At 34.2% G+C, this 19,958-nt stretch overlaps 1 long non-coding RNA gene across 1 annotated transcript; it reads right to left on the bottom strand.

Annotated features, from left to right (window-relative positions):
• Positions 1 to 14,599: 14,599 nt before the first annotated feature.
• On the bottom strand, positions 14,600 to 18,356 carry LOC127852307 (uncharacterized). The gene is made up of 3 exons (XR_008036186.1): positions 18,280 to 18,356; positions 17,982 to 18,052; positions 14,600 to 17,704 (listed from the first exon to the last, which is right to left on the bottom strand). It is a non-coding gene; the product is annotated as an uncharacterized LOC127852307 (long non-coding RNA).
• Between the last annotated feature and the right edge of the window lie 1,602 nt (positions 18,357 to 19,958).

Consider the following 19,958-nt stretch of genomic DNA (forward strand, 5'->3'; position numbering starts at 1 on the left):
GAACTCTCTGTGCAAGTTATCGGTGTCGTCAAGTCAAGCAGATCGTGTAAGATGGTATTGTCCGGCAGAATTTACAAGCGTACTTTTGTTGTTATTGACGATGTAATTCTGCGAAAAAAAAAAGTATATTAGCCATTACAATCGCCACCGTTTAAACACAGCAAGTGGTGTCACTGTCACTCCACATGCTGGACATACGCTGGTCTCCTGCCCAAACACTTTGCAGGTCCACATATGCCCGCACGATAGGAAGACCACGCGTCTCTCTCTCTACTGATATATATCTGCACAAAACAAGCTGCCTCAGTGATGCGTTCCAACGACTATTCCGTACTGGAATAGTGTGGATCATATATATATAAGTGGTAGTTTAGAAACAAGACAAGAAATGTAAAAACTTCCTTATAAGTGCATGTAAGCACTTAAATATTGAACAAACTTTCTTCTTTGTTAGCGATCATAACTCGACACTTTGTACTAAGAATGCAATAAAATAAAAAAGATCGCATTAACTACAAAAGTAATATTACAACATCGCGTTATCTAAAGAAAGAATTGACATGTCATGTTAGCGTTTCTTCCATTACGTGAATAAAAGCGTGATATACCGTTGGTTTGTCTGTATCATCTTATTTCAACATGACGTAGAACACTTTAATTTGAATGGAAAATCCATCTGCTGCATACCATCATGTATTTGCCGAATTAACTTACATCCAATTGATCTTAATTGCTCAGTAGCTTATCTGCAACATACCATCATGTGTATGCCATTAACTAGCATCCCATTGACATTGATGCATCATCAGCGTATTGAAGATATACAGCTTGTATCAGCCTTAAACCGTTTAACAATAACACTCGACATAAATGTTATAAATGTTTCAATGCAAATAACCGACAGTCATACATGGCATGAAGGCATTGTCTGGTTCAACCGGTACTGCAATCGTATAATACCGTGATTTGTGCCAAGTTTACGTGAATTGTTTTAACGTTCCAATTTAACCCTACGGGTATTTTTATTTTGCATTGATATGCCTGGAATGCTTTTAATTTTGTGTACACTCATAACGGGTTGGCCGAAAATAGCTTAATCTCTAAATCATCGACGACATATGAAATATTTACTCGAATCTGAGTTATAAGTCAAACCCTTTTGCTGTTATTTATATACTAGTAATTTGATAAGTTTCAACATAACCTCATTTTATGGTGCCAAGAAAGACTGGTCAAATATGTTTTTCGCAGAACGATAGCGACGTTCATGTCGAGACAGATATTTTTCGCCGTTTTATACCAGTGATTACTTTTGTTAATTTTTTTAATGACGCTCACATTCCAGCCATATCAGTAAAAAGGTTTGTACCGTTTATTTCGTATTAAAATTCGCTGTATAACTTGACTTTACTCGCTGAGAATTTTCTTAGTCAAGCTGTAATTATGTCATCCCGATAAGAAATTTCGTTGCGAGTAATTCGAGATATAGAGCGAATATTAATACGAAATAAACACTTGTAACTTTCTTGCTGATATGACTGGAAAGCGAGCGGCATTAAACAAATCAAAATACAAGTATTAAAGTGTTTAAAATGGCGAAAAATACATGTCTATGCACAAACGTCGCCATTTTGACTATCACGTGATTACCCCCTCTTATTCATGGCTATTTAAATACAGCCAATCAATAATCACTGTTACTGTTCAGACTCGTGTCTATGCATGAAATGTGACTCTTTAGTTTTGTCTTTTATGTTTTTGTTCGCTAAGTTAACATAACAAATTGAAGTGTCTTCTTGTTTTATAAAAACGATAAGGAATTTCTGTTGGAACCCGAAAGTGAAATACTTCGTTTAAAGGTTACCGTGGTCTACTTATTTCAATATTTTATCCCATTCTATTTTTTAAATTTATATTTAAAAACGTCAACATGTTTGCTTTTGTATTAATCTTGTTTTTCAATCACACGAGGTAAAAACCGAGTGAATAAAACAACGTAATTATCCGTGTTCATTACCCCATCCGAGTATTATTTACATGTTAAGTCTGACTGTACCAAGTGTAAGTACAGGGTGCAGGATCAACGGGGTTCAAGGGGGTTTACACACGGGCTGGACAGAATGTAAACAAACCGTTAAGAACTGTATTTTTTTAAGTAGCTCAAGTAATTAAAATACATTTGCAAAAGTATTTAGTTCATAAAATACAGTTTTTCTTCAATTTTGTGTCAATTAAAAGGAAAAGAAAAGAATAATTTAAGAAAGCATACTTGACGGACAAAACTTGTCCAGTCTACTAGGCTGTGCTAAGTAATACTTAGTTCACGAACGCAATAATCACTGGTCAATAGTATTTGTGCTTTATGGCTTGGACAATGATTGAGCCACTAAACAAGCTGCCCTCTCTAATAGACGTGTTCTTGTTGCAAGCAATTTTGAAGCATCTTCAAACGCATTAATCTTTTCTATAGGCCTTGTTTTGAACAACATTTATTTCGCTTGACTGCGAATTCCACCAAAATGTCCAATAGATTCAGATTTCTCGACCGAAAAACCAAACCGTCGGAACTTCTGCAAATATAACTAATATCGTCGTACACGAACGAGAATACTATTACTTGTTTACATGTGTAGGGTCGTTCTGCATATGATTAAAATTTAACCAATGAAATGCGACTATTTCGTCACGCATGATAGCGTTATAAGTCACATGGTATAGCGTCATCAAAATGGAATTTCATTGATACCACGGTGGTGAGAGAAAGAGGTTAAAACATGTTTTAAGGTTAATAACTTCGTTGTAAAACAAAGTTTTTAACCCTACTTTGAAATGCAGGACGACCCTAAACATGCTAACAAGTAATAGTAATGTCTTTCCTTTACGACAGACAGACAGACAGACAGACAGACAGACAGACAGTTTATTTTGACTTATACAATGTACATCGTCAACAACACATTATGAAAACAGTACAATGTCAATTGTGATAGGTACAAACTTTTACACGTATTTACAAATGATTTACTTAGCTAACAAAGTAAATTAAATATAAAAACAACAAAGACAGAAAAAAAGAAAAAAGAACAAAGAAAAGAGGATGAACATCTAAAGCATTATTGCGTTAATAATAGATGTTCGAACTTCAAGTGATTCTTTTACAAAGAGACATACTTTTATAAGTTCTATTTTATTATTCGATTGCAGTAAACTTAAATATTTATACATAGATGGCCTTTTGTAATACATGGTTTTATGTATTTTTTTCTAATGTTTCTAAACGCCGGGCAAATGCAAATAAAATGAAATTCATCTTCAATATCGGTCTAATTGCAACACATGCAGTGACGCTGATATCTAGCGACGTCTCTTGCATAACGACCGGTTTGAATATGCAGTGGATGGGCTGACAATCTTAATCTGGTAAAAAAGTATCTCAAACTTCTTGGTAAAATGTCTAAGTACGACTCATATTCAAAATTGATTTTAAAATTTCGATAAACATCTAACATCGAACTATTATTTAAGGTTCTATACCAGTCCTGTGTGAAGTTATCATAAACTCTCCGTTTAAATTCCTCTACAAATGAGTTAATCTCAATATTAATAGTATTTATATCATCAAATGCATAACTAAAACCAAAGTCATCAAACATTTTTTAACATTAAATATCCAATTATGACAGCCTTTATGATAATCTGAGACGGCCAAATTATATATGGTCTTAATAATGATATTTTCAGATCTACATATCTTTAACCAATATTTAATTACACGTACATATCTATGTATATACATGGGATATCTACCCAGCTCACCATAAACACAAGCATTACATGTGTTAAGTTTTACCTTTAGTAATCGTTTGCAAAAGTTCAAATGGATTCTTTCAAGTTCCTTAGTTTTAGTATAGCCCAGACTTCCGAAGCATAATTTAAAATGGATCCAACAAATGCGTCAAATAATTGACAAAGTATCTTGGGTTTTAAATCGTAGTCATTACATTTAGACAATAAAATATTCATAGCTTTTAATGCTTTACCCGTTAGGTGTTCCTGATTCAATGTGAAACTCCCAGTATAATTAAAAACAACCCCAAGATAATTAAAATCATTCACAACTTGTATGTCATGGCCATTGTAGGTCCATTTTTCATTTTGCAATAATCCGCCTCTTTTCCGAAATACTGTAATTTTTGTTTTCTCTGTATTTACTTTCAATCCCCATAGATAACAATAATAATATAGATTATCTAAATGGTTTTGAATTTCATCGGGCGTTTTACCTACAATAGCCATATCATCAGCAAATAACAGTAAAATCAATACAATGTCGTCAATATTCAATCCGGATTGTAAATCATTTTGTAAAAACAACTCAAGATCTTCTACAAACAAAGAAAATAATAAGGGGGACATAACTTCGACCTGTCGGAGCCCCACTGCGTAAGAAAAATAGTCAGAATATGAAGACAATGACTTAACACAAGATTTAACTTTTTGATACATGTCTCTAACAATTCTAAGAATTTTACCCTGTATGCCACATTTATACATTTTTAACCATAATGCATTTCATCAAAACATTTCATCATGTCCACAAAAATTACATATAATCTCTTATTTTCAAATAAAAAGTTTTGAACAAGAGAATGAAGAATAAATATTGCATCTGTCGTAGACCGCCCTTACCGAAATCCGAATTGGGCGTCCGAAATAGTATTATTTTCGTAACAAATATTTTCAATGCGATTGTTTAAAACGGTTGTAAAGAGCTTAGATAAACAGCTAACTAAAGTAATCCCTCTATAATTATTTACATCTTCTTTTGAACCTTTCTTGCGTAGAGGGACAATAATTCCCTCGGTCCACTTTTCAGGATAATATCCTGAGTTCAATACACAATTAAATAAATCACATATATGTAATGCTAATATATCAACACTTTCAATAAAATACGTTCAAAAGATTATCACTGCCACAAGATTTGTTCCGCTTCAGTAGCTTAACAGCATTTATTATTTCTTGAACTGTAATTGGATCATCAAGCTCCGGGTAAACAGTATTAGGATTATCAAAGTTATAAAAACTATTAAAACTTACAGCATCATTATTCTTATCCGTAGCAATGTCTGCGCTTAAATTTTTAAAATAATGTTTAAATTCATCTAGAGAAATTTTGGTAGATGTTTTTGAAGATCTAGATTTAAAATGTTTCCAAAAGTCTCTTGGCCTACTTTTGCGTAAATTAGCTAACTCGGACATACGTATATTATAATCGGCGTGCTTTTTCTTTCTAACAATATTTTTGTAATTAGTTTTTGCATCACACAAAATAGACCTGTTTGTATTACTTTTGTCTACATTAAACAACCTTAGCGCTTCTAAATACATATTACGCGCAACTCTACAATCATGATCAAACCAATCTTTATCTCTTTTACTGTAACCCTCAAAATAAACATCATTTGAATAAATACATTCTTTGGCAAACAATGGATCCGCAACATCGCGGATAGTATTTGAAAACTTATCAATCAAAACATTAATTGAGTCCCTGTCAGGGCAGTTGGTATTACGCACCATATCATTAAAAGTTGGTAAAATTCGAATAATCCCTGATCGAAATTGTTCCCGCAGGGAGTCATTCCATTTATATTTAATACCTGATTGGCTTTCTTCGCTATGAAATCTATTATTGCATAACAATGAAAAGCAGAGAGGAGCATGGTCACTCCATTCATTAAAACTTTGTATACAAAAGTGTTGTATGTGTGAAAAGTAGTTTTCTTTTGTTAAAAGATAATCGATCACTGAACAGCCGTTATTTGACAAAAAGGTATACTGATCACTATTACCAATGCGACCATTTACAATACGAAAAGACGAGCCTTTACAAATATCGAGCAATTTTATCCCGTGACTGTTGAGTGATTTATCTAAAGAGGCCCTGTCAGAGATACAATCTGAAGTATAATCGTTGCTATCGATACAACTATTAAATTTGTCACAAACAATATAATCTTTCTTATCACCAACTCTACTGTTAAAATCTCCACATATATACACACAACCAAGATTATCATATAAACATATATCATGCTCTAAAATCTCAAATAAATCAACGTTAAAAATATTATATTTAGGCGAATCATCACCCCAAATATATGATCCACATAAATATATATCTTTTGCAGTATTAAAAAAGGAACGATCTAATTTCAACCAAATTATAGTGTCGTAATAGTTTTTTATTATATGTATTCCATTCTTTAAATATTCTTTGTAAAGTAAAACAATTCCACCACTATTACGTTTGGCATTTTTATGTTTGAATTTACGATAAAAATTGTGAGATAAATATCCGTTAAACTGAACATTACTTGTCGAGTCACACCAAGATTCATACAGAAAACATATGTCATAATTTTTAAGAATATTTACAAAATCGTCAGATTCTTTTTTGTCTCTTGTCAGTCCATGTACGTTCCACGAAAGTATCGATAGCTCACCCTCGCCGTGTTCCTAGGGACGTACCGGCTTGCCATCGACGTACAGGGTATCGTATGCGATCCACGCACGTTTACCCTCCTTTCTGTCATCTTTCATGTGGGGAACCAGTTTGCGCCGTTTCTCTAGCACTTCCGGTGGAAACTGTTCGTGCATTTGGTAGTTTGTACCTGTAAGATGTTTCCACTGTTTTCTTACTAATTCCCTGTCCTTAAAAAATGTAAACTTTGCGATTATATTTCGCACTTTACCATTGACCGGATGTGATGGTGACCGGTGCACACGCTCAAAACGCATGGCATCAGCTGTTTCTTTAGCAATTTTGAGTTTTTCTTCAAGGTGATTGCGGAGCTTCCGCTCTGTGACTTCGGGCGGCTCACTTCCTGTCGAGTTGTCTTCCGGGATATTAGTGAAAACTAAGTTATTTCGCATAGACTGCGATTTCAAATATGCAACGTCATCCCGGAGCTCATTGCGTTCCTTTTCCAACTGTGTTAGCCTGTCCGCCACTATCGTTGCCCCAACGTCCACTAACTCCACCTTTTCTTCAAGAGCACACACGCGCGCGTCAGTGCGCTTCACTCTATCTACGGCACTCTACGACAATTTAAGTAGTATTTGCAGAAGAAGACGAATTGTCTTACACATTATTGAATCGAGCTTCAATCAATGTAAAGTAAGACACTTACAGATACTCATATGCATCCGATCTGCTCCTAAGCAGCTTTTACGATAACGTTATGAAGTCGATTTGTGAAGGCTTCGTTATATACTGGTGCTTTGATTAAATCGAAAACTCCTCTTAGGTGATGCTAAAGGAATGTTACAACGAACATAGCCAAAATATAGCTTTAAGATAAGGACAAGTGTATTGCATGTCGCTCCGGTTTATATATAGTACACACGTAATAACCTCTTTGTGTTTAGTGAACCGACGTGAATCAGCCGTTTAAACTAAATTGTAAATACTCAGTCGAGTGGTAACTTTAATTATGAATTGCTCGTTACGTATCGGAGTCCTATTACTTTTAAATGCATTCAATAACTTAAACATAACTATTATGGTATTCATCATTGTTATATCACAAGAGGCAAAGGCGATTTAATCAGGATAATGTCCTTAGTTTCCTTGTTAATGACCTCATGCGAGTACAAGTAACCCATTTAGTTACTGATTTATTGTGAATGATATTATCTATCTTAAACACGTAGTATCACTTAACAAATTTGGTACTATTTATTCCCCCGGTAGGGTGGCATATAGCAGTTGAACTGTCCGTCAGTAAGTCTGTCCGTCCGTCCGAAAACATTGCCCATAACTTGTGCAATATTGAAGATAGCAACTTGATATTTGGCATACATGTGTATCTAACGGAGCTGCACATTTTGAGTTGTGAAACGTTAAGGTTATCCTTCAAGATCAAAGGTCATCCTTCAAGGTCAATGGTAAAATATATGGCTTCAAAGCGGCGCAGTAAGGGGCATTGTGTTTCTGACAAACACATCACTTGTTGTTATAATTTAACAACCGGACTATCAACTTTATCAAAAAAGAAACATAAATAATTTAACTTTATTTCCTCCAAATACACGAAGAGCTGAATGAATAATCAAACAAAATTTACAATAATTAACAAAAAGCATAAACATAATATGTATACATAGTACAATACCTTACTCGTCGTGAGTGTTAAATACAGTTAACATTGACAAAATAAACTGAGTGAACTTATATACACGTGAGTTTGAACTATTATTTATAGGAATGTAATTCAATTAAGTACAGGTATTCAAGTTACGAAATTCTACAATATATTTTGTTAAGTATTTTGGATCATAGTGCCCGAGCAAGACTATTATATGTTAAAAATATCCCTTCACCCCACGATATAACGTTTTTAGCATTGCAAAATTCGACGCGCTTGCGTTGAGGAACGTTTTTGACACACTAATCCATCTGCTTGTTGTTAACGAGGTAAACTGCACCTTTGTAAGTAGTAGTGTACCACGCATTGCTCAAGTATATCTTTCGAAAGAACTTACAACAATAAAGTTTAAACCGCTGCATTGATATCACACATAAAAATACTACTACTTTAAGTGACGACAGTTGTTGACAGTTTGATTAACCAACGTGTTGTTAACATTGCTGACACAGGAACACATATGACCACATCTATTTTCCTCCGAATGTATGGCGTTGTGTATTTGTTAATTAACAACTTTATACAATTTACGCATGGTAGCGCTGGATTACGAGTAAGTAATAATGTAAATGGGTTTGCAGCTGTTTGCAATTTTGCATCGTTTGGACCGCTAAGTCAGGAAATTTCTAATATGAACATATTTGGGCATAATTATGCAGATTTTAACACCAATTGCTTTAGCATTAAAAACATTTCAGACACTTTCAGAAACATATAAATAAAACAATAAGCACATACTAAATAGTAAAAATGTGTTGCACTACATTGATTGCAGCGTTCCTATGATGCTTTTTCTCCACATATCATATTAACGCAAACGCTCATTTCACAATTGTGATGTCAAAACAATATAACTTTATTTTATTTCATTCTAAAGTGAGTCAAACATTATTTTTTTCATAAATGATAGTTAATATAACCGCTCTTAATGTATATATTGGTCTTGCATTCTTAAGATAAATTTACAGTACTTAGTCGTTCTACTTCTTAAATGATTTTGTCAAATGGCACTGGTTCACCACGACACGCGAGTTCACTTCCCGTCTACATGCTGTACAGGTGTCTGTCTCTTGTCCGCACACTTCACAGGTTAACAAATGTCCGCATGGAAGGAACACCACCCGCCTGTCTCTTGTGTTACATATTGTTCAGACAATGTGTTGTCTCACGGCTGCATGCTCATGTAGGACATTCGCAACTGGAAAGAGTATAACACGGATCAGTCTACCCGGTATGCTTTGTTCGATGTGCAAGCTCATTTCAATTCTGTATATAACAAATATAGTTCTTTGGAGTGATACAACGTTTGTTTAGTGTAAAATATAGTTAGATTGTTATATTTTTGGTACAAATTTACTTATAAGTTTAACTCGTCAAGTTGGAAAGGCAATAACCAAACTTTAATGTAGTAAGATAAACGAAGCTTCAGGATTTGTAAGTTAACTGTTTAAATGCACTCTGTCTTAATCCATTGAAAACTGTGTCAAAAGTCTTTGTCTATTTATATCACACGCCAACGTCCATTTACTTATGCGCATTGTTGACACGGTTTACATAATTTATGTGCGATTGCTTTATTACTTAATTGCATTATTATATCCGTTTGCATACGTTACGTTATTTAGCATATAAATCTGAAAAATTAGCAAAGCTGGATTTAATATTTTTACGAGCATTTTAATGGCGTCATTGTTTTTGTTTTCCATGACATTGTGCCATTTCCGACTGGTATTCATTTACAATAACGATACACACAACAGCATGAAAACTACATGATGTGATGATTAGAATACCGCGAACTTGTCGAAAGCAGATACGTTTATTTACATGGCACGATCACATATTACACGCGCTAATGTTCGTTGTGCAGGTTTTCTTAGCATAAATGGAACACATAACATGCATTAAACTCGTCCATAGTATTCGCCACATAATACTTATTAGACTGCGAAATACACACACAGGGAAGAGTCAGATTTAGTTTAAACCTATTTATTTAAGCTCGAATGCATATAAAGCCTAAGGCTCATTTGACACGCTCTCGAGTCCTTTCCTGGGATTAGAACCAGTACTTGGTGTCTATCGGGGAGATCTAAAGAACGCTCCTACAGTGGGGATCGAACCCGTGACCTCCCGATCGCTAGGCGGACACCATATCCACTACGCCACGGCGATTTGTTTGTATTATTAATTTTCATAACAATGACGGTTCTTTATTATTATTTATGGTAGCCAAACATACCATACAACGAACAAAGGTACGTTTTGGCATGTTTTTGATAAAACGACTGACCCGTGGGTAAAAAAAGCAGTTATGTCGAAACTAACACAGATTTGTTCGAAACACATATTCCCCGTATGATTCATCGAAAGGTGGTTATTTTGTGGAGTAAATATATTTCATGCGTATTCAGTCACTATACTGTGAACAGATTGCTTGCTATGCCAGCTTTACATACCGATGAAACTGTTGATCATCCTTGATTCTTTGTTCATTTTCTATCGGGTTCATTGAATTTGCAATGATATATAAGTGCTTTGTCAGTTCATTTTGAAAGCGGACACATTTTAATTGTAAGCAAAACAACTATGAAAGTTATGATCAAATTAAACAATAAGCGGATTGATCCTTTAGATTTGGACATAAATGACTGCCATCTAATTATATGTGACTTTTACATTGTTGGTCCACCAAGATCTGTCGAGTTAAAAGTGTGCTAGTTTAGCTCGATTGGCCATTGTCGGCTCGAGTACATCTCACATGTACCCCGGATACTCGTTAGTATACTTACATGTACACCGGGAATGGTAAATATACTTAAACTTACCCGGGAATTTAAACGCTAAATCGGTCGTGGTCGGCTGTGTTTTTTATATTAATTATGTTATGTCAAATTGTCTGTTAAACAGCCTCTGTATTATCGAAACTCATACTCAAAAAGCATGTTGATGCAGTTTGTTTTAGATAAACAATATTGTTTCACGGTAATCGGTAGCGCGTTTTACGACATCGGATTTTGGGCGGGAATACAACTCGGGTACAGCCTAATATCGACCGGGTACGTCTAAGTACATTTACCGTAACCGGAGTACATGTAAGTATACTTAAGTGTACCCGAGGTACATGCAGGTAGTACCCGATCCTACAATGACCAATCGAGCATTAGTTTAATATAGGATATTAAGTGATTAAAGAACATTTACACACATATATCCACACATTAACTTTGCTTGATCCGGAAATAACGTGTGACTCAGAAGAGCTTGTTACGATACCTTGAGTGGTTATTTTGACTTCAGTGAACGCTAGATTTCAATAAAATAAAGATTTACTGTTTCAAAATATTATTTAATACCACTGGACATCTTACGCAATCAAATGTTTGAATACGTAAAGTCTTTTATAAGCATATAGAAAAACATGTGAAAAAACATTTTTGCACTATACGACCACAGTTCAAAATCTATTTGCATATCAATTAATATACAACGTAACTTGCAACCATAAGCGCCTAGAAGATGCATCTAAATGAATTGTGGAAAATATAAGTTTACTTGACTGTTGATATATGCATCCATCCGTTCGATGTAATCATTCTCCTTCATCGTTTCTACCTTTGAAAATGGTATCCCTATTTGTGTTTAGTGGTATATTTGATATAGAATTGACAATTTTAGATTTTCTTATCCTTATTCCAGCGTATGTTTGACAAGCAACGTTGTTTCGATAGAAACTCCACTTGAGTTGCCCTCCGACACCGGTGATCACGAATCCAACTTGCGCTAAACGTACGACGTTCATCACGAAACTTCGTAGATGTTCCAACATCAAAAGACAGAACATAATTACACAGCACAAATACAGCATCCACCGTTCGTCTCTCGGAGGTACAGGTAGTGCAATGAATGCTTCCAAATGTTTGTTACGTCCTATCAAAATTCAGAAAATGGTGAGTTGTTTTAAACGTATCCGCAAATGTATAAATGTTAAAAACCCCATTATTTTACATCCACAAATTAATTTGATACTAAAACAACGCGCTGAAGGTTTTTATACAGAATAGCGACTTCTGTTGCGTATGCGCTGTACGAGGGGTGTTCCAGAAGTTTGCGGATTTTCTTCATACCTCATTAGTTTGTTGGCAAATGTCAATGAAATTTACATATTATACAAACTTATTATCACGGACTTTATATATAAGCTTGAAATGCAGGAATTCTATAGAGCGCGATTGAATCGCGTTGCCATAGAGACCTCAGTAACGACATGCGGCACACGCGTATATTTTATTATAAGTATGTGTGCTGAGCGCATTTAAATTTGGTTTAAATGTCGTTGATAAACAGAATTTACGGAAAATTTCACGTGACATTGACGTCACATAACTACGTCACACGTAGGTTGAATATTCAAAGCTGTTTACATTATTCTCAGCTGCAAAACCGCGAAAGTAAAAACGACATTAGTTAACATAATTTATTAATGACAATTTTGAACTACGTACGGTGATTAGGTTTTGTCACTCATTGGGCTACACACCGATCAAAACATTTACACAAGTTGAAAAGTCGAAACAATATAACTGTTCAACATCGTTGAAATGGTACGGGAGATTTAGAAATGGATGCGAATCTGGAGAAGGTGATGACGGAAGTAGTAAGCCGGCGCACGTTAAACAAATCATAACGTACACAGTTAGACACTTTATTAAAACAGATTAACGGTGCGATATATCGCGGAAGAGCTCGGAATTGGCAGAACAACGGTTTACTAACTGAGGATTTCATAATGCACCACAAAACTTCTCTCTGATGAAGAAAAAGTGAAACGTGTAAAGTGCTCAGAAGAGTTTTTGAGAAGATACCATGAAAGAGATCGCTTTTTGGACCATATCGTCACACTTGATGAGACGTGGTTACGGCACTATGCTCCTGAGATAAAAGCACAATCCGTAATGTGGAAATCCGCAGCAAGTCCTCCGGCGAAGAAAGCCCGGGCCGTGAACTCTGGTTGAAAACATATGTTTATCTTCTTCATGGATAGACGGGGAATGCTGCTCATCCACCAGGTGCCCGATGGTCAAACGATAAATGCTACATATTATCAAAAGGTAATGAAAATTTCATTATTTAATTATGTATTGTTATTTTGACAATTTTGTTATTACTTTTAAACATTCGTATTCGAAATAGAAAATAAACTAAATACAACTTAAAAAGGTTACATGCAACTTTAAATTCTTCAATTTTCCTACTGCAGGTTCTTCGACGGGATTTAATGAATGCTCTAAAGAAAAACAGACTTGCGATTGATGCCTCGGCCGTCATACTACACCACGACAATGCACCTTCGCATAGGACCCAATCAACGGAACTTGAGATAGATGTTTTAGAGCCTCAGGTATCCTCCTTATAGACCGGATTTTGCCCCTATGGACTTTCGCGTCTTCAAGGAGTGAAATCCAAATTGCGTTGTATTCGTTTTGCAAGTGAACAGGAACTTACAGTTGCAGCACAGAGAATTGTGTCGTCTTTTTACGCTCACTGGTATATTGACACTTTTGACAAACGGATTTTCCGACACATTAAGTGCATTCGCGTAGGAGGTGGTTATGTGGAAAAGATTTGACAATTATTTATTTCATAACGTCATTGACGTTGAACATAATGTTGAACATAACATTAAGCGTGCGCCGGTGTGCGCATTATGCAAATGATTAAATATCTGTAATATCTTTATTGTTTTATGTTTTTCCATGATATTTAGGGAGTTGATTTGGAAATGACGAACTATTCGAATCATGCAATTTGTCTATCCATTTATGATACCGAATGTAAGTTATAGCGAAAATCAACGAACACCCCTCGTATACACGATGCATCAGACGTCAGACGAAGGTAGCCAATCGTTTACTAAACATTCAATCTTTGAGCTGACAATGAAATAAAACATGAAACGGTTTAGTATTTCTCAATATTTCTCAAATTTCCAATTTCTCATTGCATGTGAACGATATTTAAGGGAATGCATTCCACAAAACAGTTTAGCAATATCGCATTACCGGTTGTGTGTTATACAACTATCGGTCACACTATTTATGAGAAATTTCCAATACATTACTATATCATCTCAGATTCAAGGCACATTATATAGCGATCTTTTGTATGACATATTTTTTGGCAGTTTATGTTAGGATGCACTGATCTTGTATCTGAATTCATGAAACAATCATGTTAAGTTTTGGAGAGAGATATTGTCCGCTAAATAATGACATTTTAATAACTACAAATTGAAAAAAATCTATATACATTTAATACTGTAAACAACTAAGATTTGCCAAAGAGCAATTCAGACCGGGAATTCAATTAAATAGCAGTTAGGGGAAACTCTGGGATCATAGTTTAGACTTATTATGCAAATCTGAAAATTTGCCTATCGCCATACAAAATTTGGTAATAATTACCACCAAGTCACATACAAGGAGCAGGGTGCAGCATATTGCTTTTCATCTCTTGATCTTTCAATGGAATTGTACGGGTATTTTTCATACAACAAATCAGTAGTGGCAGATATTTTGTAAAGCAAGCACATGTTTCATACAAATAATATAGTGCATTGAAATAAACATATCCGCACAAATTATATCTCATATTGGAAGTGCAAATGTCATAAGCGTCATATTTCAAAAGAAAATTTATATAAAAGGGTATTATTGTTAAAAATAGTGTTGACAAGATCATTTCTGTATCACTTTAGTATTTTATTACTTTAAGTGTAGTAACAAAAAACCGTGTTATATGCATACCAGTTCCTATTTAAGAGCAGTAGGCACTTTGTGGTCTACTTGTGGTAGAAATAATGCATGATGTAGTGCTGTTACTTCAAAAATATAGCTTCCAATACAGTTCAATACAATGTTCAATTAACTACAATATGAAAAGTCGGAATAAGACATCAATCTTGGAATAATATTTTCAATAATGTATAATATTCTGTTTTAATTTATGAGTGTTATAGACACTTGTATATAAACACTGATTTTACACCAGAACTAAATGTTTAATTAGATTTTTCAAATACTCAGAATATGAGCATTCAACGTGTCCATGCTTGCATGAACACAGTTTATAAATGCAGTCAAAATGACAATATTGCAATTGCTTTAAATAAAACAGTTATGGAAAAGTGCTCTCTGTACTAAAAGATACATTCTGAATATGAAATTAACAGTTCGAGGATATCACCAAAAGATGTCCATTCAAAGTTTGATATATTAATTCAAATTCACAGAGATCATTGTTCAAAAACACAAAAGTACTTCATATCCTTTCACATAATACCTAAAACATTGCACAGTTTATTATTGTTATTGATTCTTTATTTATACATTTATCTTTATAATCTTGATGCATCTTCAAATGAATTATACACATGTAAATTACTGTTTTATCATTAATTATATAAAGATTTAGGCTAACTCAATAAAACAATAATCCCTGATTTCTAAAGTACTTGCTGAAAAGCAAGGGATACTGCTGTAATAGTTATTAAGCTAATGTTATATTAATTTGGATCCAATGGAAAACCTCAAAGCAAAGCATAGATATATTAGTTAAACCTAAATTGATTGACCATTGATATGAAGATTACAATAAATGTGTATATACTTGTACAACAAGTAATAAAAATATGAATGTTTCTCTTACATCATTTAGCACTTTTAGTTTCAGACAAGGTAGACTGAGAAGCTCATAACAGTAACAAATTGTAACAGTCAAAATTGGGAAAATCAACTTTTGTATTATTAACTTTGTTCGTTAATGTAATAATTGATATAAATGTATATATAACTGAAGTCTTCTTAATATTAAATTATAACATTTGCGTGGTCAGTCGGAATTGTCGCAATCCAGTGGTCTTTTTACGCTGTAGTTTTCTCACTGACTGTGGATTGTCCTGAGAATGAGCCACACATATCATGGGGGAGATGAGTTGTCAAGTTGATGCTTATTAGTCTTTCATAATCCAGTATACCTGAAAAGTGAACTTGCACCTAATAATCAAGGAGAGGTAGTTATCAGTCATGCCTGTTGGGGTTTACACAATTAAAATTGTATGCATTATCTTTATTCAGTACTACACATAAATCATTTTCCACAATTTTGTAGCAACATTATATTATATACTGCTGAAATACTCAAATATTCAAAGGTCGCTGATTGTGAATATGCAATTCGACAATTGTTCGAGTGGGTTCTAAAAATGTGTAAGAATGCCATGTGATTGCAGTGAAGTAATGTCAAAGTGTCAAATTTTTACAAATGTTGGTGTTCCTGCACCTTCATCACGTTCGTACAACGTCATTACAACGTCAAACAGATTTAAAGACATTCTTACGGAACGCATTGTGGTTTTGCATACAAAAGTGCACATACTTAAGCCAGTAAACCCCGATCAAGATCCTCGATTGTGTAGTCAAGCATTCTGTCGTAATAAATAGGCGACCCAGTAGTTGAGAGGCAATATAAGGAAAACAATCGTATATCTCCCTCACTATCGACAAACCGCATCTATAATAGGCATATCACCATTTGGATGCATTCATATCACAACCAAGTGCAATGAAGCAGAGCCGTGCCTGGTTACAGACTCCTTTACCCCATGACCTCAGTGCAAATGACCAATAAGAATCCCACGACTTCAGCGTTTCTCGTGATGCGTTCGTGGTTTTCTAGAAGATCCCACCGTGTTTCTTTGGCATTCACACAGAACTATCTCAAGCATTACGTGCAAACGCCGATGTCTTCGAAAATATTCTAAATCATCTAGGCGATTACACAACATCTCCCACAGCGGTGCAGTTCAAACATATTTTTACACTACAAATTAATGTTCTCTTCTTTGGGATGTGATGACATTGAGAAATCTCCAACTAATCACAAATTGATCGGTAAAGAATATCACATGCATAAGTTTACATCATAGGTAACTATGTATGGAAATTGGAATGTTTTACATTGAATGTGTAGGAAAACTAATATAATGATCGACGGACAGACGGACAGACGCTCATTTCGAATCTATATCGCATCCAATAATGAAGCGATTGTAGTTGTTTTATCATGTTGTCAGTTATTTGTTTAACAAGTAAAAACAATTCATGTAATAGATACTTTCAATATGTACCATGTTAAATTCATTGTTTAAGTGTGTTCACAAGTCTCGTTTTTAAGTACTTTATTAATCTTGAAGCGTTAACACACGTGTCTTCAACAAAAAAGTTTGTTATACATTTATTTGGATGTAATATAGTGTTTTTCTGGTTGGGTTCAATATCTAATTTCATTATGGTCAGTATCTAAAACTTCAAAACAGTTTCTTTCAATAATATTGTATTCAATTTAATAATAGTGTTACTACGAAAATGTTCATGATGAAGAACTGTAGGGTTACACAATTCCCTGTAGATTGGATTAAGACTTTTAAAACCCTGAAATTACACAATAACATACACATAAATATCATATAGGAAACATATAGAATAACCTGAAAGTAAATCATGTTAACACATAAAATTATTAACAGGATGTGTTCTAGTGGCCGAATAAAATTAATACTTTACACATGTATAAATATTCTCTATGCAATACATATGATAAAAACAATGTTAAGAAAACAGTTAACATCACAGATATAAATTACATACAAAAGTTATGTTTTCTTCTCTTTCACACCCACACACACACATACAATACATATCAACATACCAAATGTGGTTTGGGCTTTTACAACTGTCTGTCCGCCTCTCTCTTGTCTCACTGACTCGTGATGGTTAAAACTGCAACATTAGATTTATGGTGCATAATAGAAAGAGCGTGATTACTGCATATAGGACTTAAACAATGGAAAAGCACAGTACTCTCCCAAATACAGGTTTATACACAAAACCTCAATACAAAGTAATTACAAGCAGAGCATTACCCATTTGCAATCAATTCAAAAGTATATAACAAATACAAAAATGTACAAAAATGTATTGCATGTTTAATACAACTTAGTACTAACCTGGTAATAAGTAACACAAATGAAGATATAAAAATCTGCAGCTCAATCAAAAACTGACTGCTGACACTTTGACTGACCAGAACACAATGCAAAAGAGAGGGAACAATAATCTGGCTGAACAGGTTTCAAAATCACTCAACAGTTTTAATTGGTCACAGTGGTCACCTGACTGAGTTGATTTAAAGTCAGTCAACTATGACATTTGGTCAAAGTGGCCAAAGGTAAATAATCTACTACTCTGATAGAATTGTTGGAAATTCTACCTGGTTACATGGAGTCAGAAAGAAAATTGCACAATAAAATATTAATACAAAATTGAACCGCTTCAACTAAAGCTTTTAATCTCTAATAGACGTTTTCTTGTTGCAAGCCATTTTGAAGCACCTCCAATACAAACGCATTGATCTTTGCTCTAACTCTTGTTTTGAACAATACTTATTTACTTTGACTGCGAATTCCCCTAAATCGCCCAATAAATTCAAATTTCACCGAAAAACCAAACCATCGGAACTTCTGCAAATACTACAAAAATCGTCTTAAACGAACGCGCATACTATTACTTGTTTACATGTGTAGGTCGTGCTGTATATCATTAAAATTAAACCAATGAAATGCGACTATTTCGTCACGCGAGATATGGTTTTAAGTCACATGGTATAGCGTCATCAAAATGGAATTGTATTGATAACACGGAGGTTTGAGAAAGAGGTTTAATTTTTTTAAGTTTAATAACTTCGTTTAGTGTGTTTACCCTACTTTGAAATGCAGAACGACCCTACAAATGTAAACAAGAAATAGTAATGTCTTTCCTTTACGACAATTAAAGTAGTATTTACAGAAGAAGACGAGTTGTCATTCACAATGAATCAAGCTTCAATTTATGTAAAGTAAGATACTTTATCTTTGAGAAAATAGTAAAGACATAACATTATTACAGTTACCGATTTAAGGTAAAATCAATATTGACATATTAAAACATACATATGTTTTAAAACATACATATATTATTTGCTATCAACGCAAATTCAGTACGTCCAATTAATGAATGATTTCATAGCATCAGAGATTTCACTAAACAGATACTCATATGGATCCTATCTGCTTCGAAGCAGCTTTTGCGATAACGCTATGAAGTTGATTTGTGAACATAACTAAAAGTTTGATTTACGAGGTTTCGTTATATGCGGGTGTTTTGACTAAATCGCAAAAGTTGATGCTAAGGGATTGTTGCAAGGAAAAAAAGCCTGAAGGTAGCTTTAAGAAAAGGGCTATTGTATTGCATGCCGTTCTGGTTTATATTAATAGTGTGTATAGTAAAATGAGTACACACGTAATAACCTCTTCGTGTTTAGTGGAACGTGAATCAGCCGTTTAAACCAAATTTAAATACTCAGTCGAGTGGTTACTTTCATTATCAATTTCTCGATATGTATCGGAGTCCTATAACTTTTAAATGTATTCAATAACTTAAACATAACTGTTATTTTATTCATCATTTTCCTATCACAAGAGGCAAAGGCGATTTAATCCCGATACTTTCCTTGTTAATGACCTCATGCGAAAACAAGTAACCCATTTAGTAACCGATATATTATGAATGACATAATCTTACACATGTAGTATCACTTAACAAACTGAGCTCTTTTTGCTATCGTTTTACAATCGGACTATCTAGTTTA

The sequence above is a fragment of the Dreissena polymorpha genome, chromosome 12, assembly GCF_020536995.1.
Source record: "Dreissena polymorpha isolate Duluth1 chromosome 12, UMN_Dpol_1.0, whole genome shotgun sequence".
Lineage (NCBI taxonomy): Eukaryota > Metazoa > Mollusca > Bivalvia > Myida > Dreissenidae > Dreissena > Dreissena polymorpha.